Genomic DNA, 8,485 nt, shown 5'->3' with positions numbered 1-8,485 from the left:
TTTGGTGAAGAGATGAGTAGATCTCGTCCCTAGCAAACTCCTTGAGGATGTTTTCGAACTTAAAGGGTTCTAAGGATCATGATCCACGAAAATATGGTGTAAGGGAGATTTTTGAAGAGATCAAGAAGTGAAATAATAGATCTAAGTGAAAAACTTACCAAAGATGGTGACCTTGAAGAAGGATCTCTTGAAGCACACACACTTCACACGATTTTTAGAGAGGGAGTGAAGAGAGAGTTCTTTGAGAGTTTAATGAGGAAATTGGAAGTGGAATAAAGTGATTTTTGTGAAAGAGAATGGCCTTTGGCCGAATTTGAAGAGGGAAAGAGAGATTGAAGTCAAATAGTTATTACATGGTGGTGAGATGCTTGGATTTCCATTAAACAAAAATGAGGTGTCTCTTAATTAGGTTATTTGACTTCTTCTCCCTTTTGTTTTTATGTGGGCCGAGATATTGGAGAAAGGAAAAGAAGGAAGAAATTTTTTTTGGGCCTTTCTTGTCCTAGTTCGAATTTATGAGGCCCATTAAAGACTTTTCGGCCCATTGGGCCCTTAGGGAAATTCATGGCCCAAAATGGCATAAAAGAATGTATTTATGGCTTATTAGGGTTAATTGGATTATTTATAGCCCAATAAGACCCATTAGAGGTACAATGAATCATTCTAGGCCCAAAGTAATCAAGTTGAAAGTTTATTGGTTCGTTAGACCCAATAAGAGAATCCTAGTCCATAATGAACTTGAGTCGGGATTTCTAGGGTTTCCAACCCTTATTTGAACATATGAGATATATTTGAATGAGAATGAAGTATAATATTCACTTAGAGTATAAGTTATTACACTAGGTGAATGATTGCATGAGAGTAGAATTTCCTAGCAAAAATGCTAGTTGTGACAACATAGTGTTTCAATATACGATTTATTTTGTGTTATATTATTTGCTTTAATAGTTTACTATATTTTACAACTTTGTAGTTATGGATACCATTACTACAACTACTAGTATTGCAAGTGTCATTTTCGGTCCACATCATGACCCATCTTTACGGAGCGCATTCAGAAATAAAATGCCTCATCGTTTCAAGCTATATTTTTTCTGTATGAAAAAAAATAAAAGTTGAAAACAAAATATTTTAGGATTTTAAAACTAAAAAAAACAATAGTATTTTTTTGATCTTTTCTTAACTTTCTTATGTAGTGCAGACAAAATAAATGAAAAACTAGTAAGAAATGCTGAAAAACTGAAAAACAAAATGTATATTTGAAAAACTAAAAAATAATTTTTTTTAACAATTTACAAAACATCCAATTCTTAGAAAAACCCCTTCTTGATTATGATATAAATAAATAGAAGATTGTAGTTTGGAAAAACTATACCTTGTATTTGACAACAAGGTCTGATTTTGATGAGACTTTTGGAAAAATATGTATTTTGGGCATTTCAAAAGATCCTTTAATTTCCCTAATCATACATGGAACGAATGATCGAGTTTATTGAAAACAAAAAGTAAAAACGGATCGTGTTACCTGCCACGAAGCTTTCCTAATTTAAAGTTATTGGCATGACTTTTCCCTTCAGAATTTTTGGAATTTAACTAGTGTAAGTTGGGCACTTCATTAACTTATCTTGTATTTTTCACGCCAAGTCCTTCATAATCTGTTAGTGGTTTTAGATCTGATACTTTCACAATAGTGGCAAGAAACTTCAGATGTGAGTCACATCAAATTTCTTTTGGCTCGTTGAAACTCTTTTTTTTTGCAAATCCTCAAAAACAACCAACTCCTGCTCCCTAAGTTTGAATTTTTTTTCATCAGATCATTTTATGATCCAGAACTAAAATTCATGTCTAAAATTAAATCCTACAAATCAGGGTTAGATAATTCATAATAATATTGAGGTTCGGTGGCCTCCAAATAGTTTAAGGTTTGATGGCCTCCAAATAGTTATTAGAAAAAATTTCGGTGTAAACCACATCATCATGAATATTATCATTAATCACATCCCATCAAATTTCTTCGAAACTGTACCGTTAAAAATATCAGTTTATGTTTTCACAGTTTTGAAAATGACTTTCTTAAAATGATTGAGTTTTTTCTCAGATATGTCAACATCTCTCATGTCCAAAATGTAAAAATATGTAGGAAAAATCAGGTCATTCACTTGGACTAGAGAAGTCCTCCACTATACCTTTTGGAGGGAGTCTCCAAAATCAGTTTTCCTAGCAATTTAGAGGCTCGATTGGCTCCAAACAAATCACATAGAAATTTAGAGGTTCGATGGCCTCAAAGAATTCATGAAAAATTATCAGTTGAAACCACATCATCAGGAATACTATCATCAATCACATACCCATCAAATTTCATCCAAAGTCTACCATAAAAAACATTAATTTTATTTTCGTAGTTTTCTAAAATGAAATTCATAGAATGAGTAAGTGTTTTTCAGATATGTCAACATCTCCTATGTCCAAAAGATAAAAATCTACAAAAAAAAAATCAACTAATTCACTTACAATGGAGACCAGCTCAAATATACCTTCTGGGTGTGCTGTTGAATGGTCATCCACTAAATAATTATATATATATATATATATATATATATATATATATATATATATATATATATATATATATATATATATAGGGAAGAGTTATATGGAAAATAAACAATTAGGGCAACACATGTTGGAACCAATGAAAGCATGACAACACATCACTTTGGAATAACTACATAGATAACTTCCATAGTAGATTGCTTATGAATAAAGAAATGGACACGTGTCACTTGATCATTGGTTCCAGCATATGTTGACCTACTTATTTGTTTTCCATAGAACTCATTCCTATATATATATATATATATATATATATATATATATATATATATATATATATATATATATATATACACACACACACATATACATTAAATAACTATCATTTTATGTAATATTATATATTTCAAAAGCTTCCAGTTATTTTTATCAAACACTCATAAAACAAATAAAAGCTAACTAATTTTGTCAAACATGCCTTGCATCGGTTACGATTGTAGAAAGATCAATGGTGAAGGAATTGGGTGGTACGATGATGTAGTGGTTGAAAGGGCTCGATTCAACCCACTTAGTGGAGGTAGTTTCGGAGATTTTAATGTTCGCTCTTGAAGGAAAAGAACATGGCATGGTGGAGCAAGGAGATATTCATGGAGCTTTTCAAAATTTACAAAAAGGGTTCATTTAGTTTAATAAATATGTCAGAAAAACACAAAAGAGGGACAAAATGGTCATTTTATATGAACTTCACGGAAGCATAAGGATGGTAACTTGGATATTGACCAAAACTAGTAAATTTACTAACCTTGAGGACTAGTTGTGCCAAAATTCCAAAACTACGTATTCCTGACAATCATATTGATGTTAACAAAGACAAAAAAAAAAAAAAAAAAAAAAAAAAAAAAAAAAAAAACAAACAAACAAACAAACAAAATTTATGTACAAATTTACATTGTGAATATGAACTGATTCACAATGTGCATAATAGTAAGTCAGATTCACATCATGAATGTTAAAATTGAAATATTTACACTTTAGATTCACAATGTGAATATGAACTAATCGAGTTTTATTTATTTATTTAAATCGATGATAATGTTTATTAATAGAAGACCAAAAATTAAGACTTTTAGTATAATTAGTTTTTTTTTTGGATAAAAATACACTTAAATATTAAAAAAAAAAGCACTAAAATGAAATGGGTTTTTTTCGAAAAAAAAATTGTTTTTTTGTATATCAACATATGGAAAGATAACATAAAATCATGAACAACGGTATGTTCGGGTTTTTTTTCTTGATAAAAAACATGACTTAAAAAAAATTTAAACCAAAAAAAGAAGTGAGTTTTTTTGGTAAAGATATGAGTTTATGATATAATATGATGTATGTGCATCCAATGTACAAGTGTATATTCATTCCCTTGGTCGTTGATCACTTTAAATTTTGACGCTTAGGATTGGTTCCTTAGTTTCTTATTAATTAATTAATTATATATATATATATATATATATATATATATATATATATATATATATATATATATATATATATATATATAGGGGTGAGATCGGTTGAGAACTCATAGTTTTCCGAGAACCCGATAACTAAAGATGGAGCGTTAGATCAAAATTAACTCATTAAGGGCATGATAGTCATCATACCAATCACATTTAATGTTTAATTTTTTTGTTATTGGAAATATTAATAAAAATGTTTAAAAATTAACATAATAAATTAATTTTTCTGATTTTTTCAAAAAATAATTTTTGATTTTTTAAAAAAATACAGATTTTTTAAAAAAAAATGCATATTTTTTTTAAAAAAACTACCGATTTTATTATTTTTTTTTGAAAACTCGAACTTAAAAAAATCTAAAGAAATCATTTTTTTTAAAAGGCTGCACTTTTTAAAAAAAAAAAAACTATAAATTAAAAAAAACAAACTGGAATATTTTACAAATAATAATAATAATAATAATAATAATAATAATAATAATAATTTTTAACCAAAAAATTTAACATTTCAAGAAGATATATATATATATATATATATATATATATATATATATATATATATATATATATATATATATATATATTTCTTCATAAAATAAACTCATTTTTACTTACTAATCTATAAACACAATAGTACAGGTACTTTAATTCAATACAAAATAAAATATAAAAAACAAAAAATGTTACAAAGATTCAATGTGTTATAATTTTTTTCGTGTCAAGATTTACATATTTTCTTCAATTTATCACTTTTCACCTCTTTAGTTTTTCTCAAAAATCTTCCAAATCTACAAGAAAATTAAAAAACATATATTAAAGCAAGAACACTCATAAAAACGCATATGTATATATCATGTAAGATATACATGTGATTATATCACGTAAGATTAAAATGTGATTATAGAATGTGATATTCACATGTGTATATATAGACGTAATTGATATGTGATTCAATTGTGATTTACATGTTAATCACATCTAATTAATATGTTATTTACATGTAATTAATATGTGATTTACGTGTGAGTCACATGTAATTCATATGTGATTTACATGTGAATCACACATAATTTATATGTACTTCACTTGTGATTTATATGTGAATTATATGTGATTAATATTTAAATTATATGTGATTTACATGTGAATCACATATAATTCATATGTGATTTACATATGAATCATATGTAATTCAAACGCTCAAAAGTTGTTATGTTGTGATTCAATTGTGATTTACATGTTAATCACATGTAATTAATATGTGATTCACTTGTGATTTACATGTGAATCACATGTAATTCATATGTGATTCACTTGTGATTTCCATGTAAATCACATGAAATTCATATGTGATTTACATGTGAATCATATGTAATTCATATGTGTTTCACTTGTGCTTTACATGTGATTCATATGTGAATTACATGTGAATCACATGTAATTCAAATGCTAAAAAGTTGTTATGTTGTGCTTCAATTGTGATTTACATGTTAATCACATGTAATTAATATGTGATTCACTTGTGATTTACGTATGAATCACATGTAATTCATATGTGATTCGCTTGTGATTTACATGTGAATCACATGTAATTCATATGTGATTCACTTAATATTTACACGTGAATAACATGTGATTGATATATGAATTACATGTGATTCATATGTGAATCACATTTAATAAGTGTATTTGATACGTTATATGAGTCTTTCTATTTTATTTTTTACTTAATTGACTTAATGAGAACCAAACTTAATTCTATAAGATAGATATGTGTGTGTTGTTATGAATTAATTTAGAAATAACTTAATACATTAATACAAAAAGCTGGCAAAAGAAAGCCTTTTCTTTATTCCCATTAAGTCCTAATTTTTAACAAATTTCCAAACTTTTTTTGAGTAAAAAAATAAAACAACCAGAAAGGTTGCAAGTTGTATTTTGTTTTAATTAAAAAAATAGCTTACTAGACTAGTTGCATTATTTTCGTCACCATATTTAAATATTGAAATAAGAAACATGTCATGCAAACCGTTTGCCATTCGTGTCTACTTCAAAATCTAATGAACAAAAAAAAACGCGAAATTTAAGTTTAAAAAACTTCAAACCTATATATAAAGTACAAAAATTCTCATTTTTTTCATACCTGTTGGATAAAAATCAACAATTGGCGAGTTTGGATTATTTACTAATTTTCTATATTGTTCTGGAAGTACCTGTGCACTACAAATATTTTCAAGGTAAAAAGAAAACAATAAAAAAAAGTTAGAAAATATAAAATATGAAATAATCTTGACTAAAAGGTAAAAGGTAAAAGGTAAAAGGACGAAATCAACCTTGTTGTAGGAAAACCCCATAGCAGTTGATTAAACATTTTAAAAGGCGAACCTAGCTCAAAGACTATATTTAACTTATTAAGATCCTTGAGATCAGAAGCAAATGATGCATAATGGTAAATATAAAACCTGAAAAAAAAAAAGAAGTTGGAAATCAAAAATGAAAAAAAAATACACAACAAAACCTTATACAATGCAAATATGTCCAATTGAAAAGAAAAAAACAATAATAAACATTATGCAATAGCATATCAACTTTTTCATGCCATTTGAAATATATAGAAAAAAATCACATTTTTTACTTACTTGATAAGTGAAATACTGTCCGAGAACCTCGACCTCAACAACATGGAAGTCAAGCAAAATCCTGCTCTCCTCTTCCAATTTCAAAATAGCAAGAACCCAATCCTCAACACTACTTTTAAACACATATTGGTTAAATGTCTAATATGACCTTCAATAATAATTTGATGAAAATTTGGTAATTTAAGGATAAATGATATATATATACCTTTGGAGCAATAACCGCATCAAACTTCTTTTCTTCTACAACCAAATTTTCTGTTGACATAATTCTAAGTTTTTAACACAAGAGAAGCATCATAAAATTAAATGTGTATAATTGATAAAGGAGAAAAGTTAAATAAAGTATAAAAGATACTTATAGTTGTGTACCGATATTCAATTGAGGAAGCTACAGGATCCAAATCCTTTAAAAAGCAAGAAATTGTGGTGTGTTAGGTGTCAAATATGTACAAAAAGAAAATAATAAATAAGAATAGTGATTTCAAATGTACACTTGGAGTTTATACTAGTTTTGATTCTAGTTCTACTAATGACATCTTGATTCTCTTCATGAATTCTATTGATCATCAATAAAATCCCTAATACTTCTATTTATCCATTTAAAAAGGTGTTGGTTTCATCTAGCAGACTTACAATACCCGGAAAGTAAAGGCAGTAGGTCTGATCGAAGCGATAAAGATTGAATCAAAAAAATCAGAAATCGTATCAAATCAGATCGATGATGGATCTATAGATGAGCTTTTGGACAATCTTAACGAAAAAGAAGGAGTGAAAGCTAAATTTAATATGAACTTACTCCGTTCAAGTGAATCTGAATCTGAGTTGCGTTGGGACATGTTCTGATCGATTTAGGGTTACACAAGAACACTGATGTCTCAACTCTTCGTGTTCCACAACATCCTCTCGAGGCTTCTACAAACACTAAAATCACACAAAAAAAATAAACAATTAGATGTAAACGAAATCGAATTTTGAGTATAAGGATATGAAATTTCAGTTTACCAAGTCAGCATTGGACAATACAACTTGAATAGACTATTGTATCATAGTGAGCTACAACATTCGACATTCAAAATAGAAATCTTGGAGGTGTGTTGAAGAGAATGACAACGATCAGGAAGGTGGAAGGCAACGATCTAGAAGATTGAGGGCAACGATCTAGAAACCAGAGCGATGAAGACGTGAGTATGTGTTTGTGTGTGTTAGAGAGAGAGAGAGAGAGACACACACACACACACACACAGAGAGACGTAGGAATAAGAGATTGAAAAGTTTTATAATTTAATTAATAAAAAAAATTATTAAGAAATTGATAATTTTAATGTCCAAAATGCTCCTGTGATATTTTTAAAAAGTCTAAGATAATATTAAAATTGTTGGTAATTACAAAATTGTCATCTTTCATTTAAACCATTAAAAATTTAGATCTAACGCTCCACTTTTAGTTCTTGGATTCTCGGGAAAGTACAAATTCTCAAATGATCTTTGTTATATATATATATATATATATATATATATATATATATATATATATATATATATATATATATATATATATATATATATATATATATCCACTCTAATAAATGAAGGTTTTTTTGTAACTTGTCATATTCTTATTCAATTTGTCAAATGTCATTTTGTGATTACTTTGAATTAATATTTTTTTTCCACATGTCATTTTATGAGTTTGCAATTTATTAAATTTCATATGATATTTTAATATAATAATTGCAATAAATGGATATCAATTTCATTAATGAACTTACCTTTTAATTTCAA

This window comes from Lactuca serriola, chromosome 4 (assembly GCF_051521515.1).
Source record: "Lactuca serriola cultivar US96UC23 chromosome 4, Lser_US96UC23_V15, whole genome shotgun sequence".
Lineage (NCBI taxonomy): Eukaryota > Viridiplantae > Streptophyta > Magnoliopsida > Asterales > Asteraceae > Lactuca > Lactuca serriola.
This window is presented reverse-complemented; position numbering follows the sequence as displayed.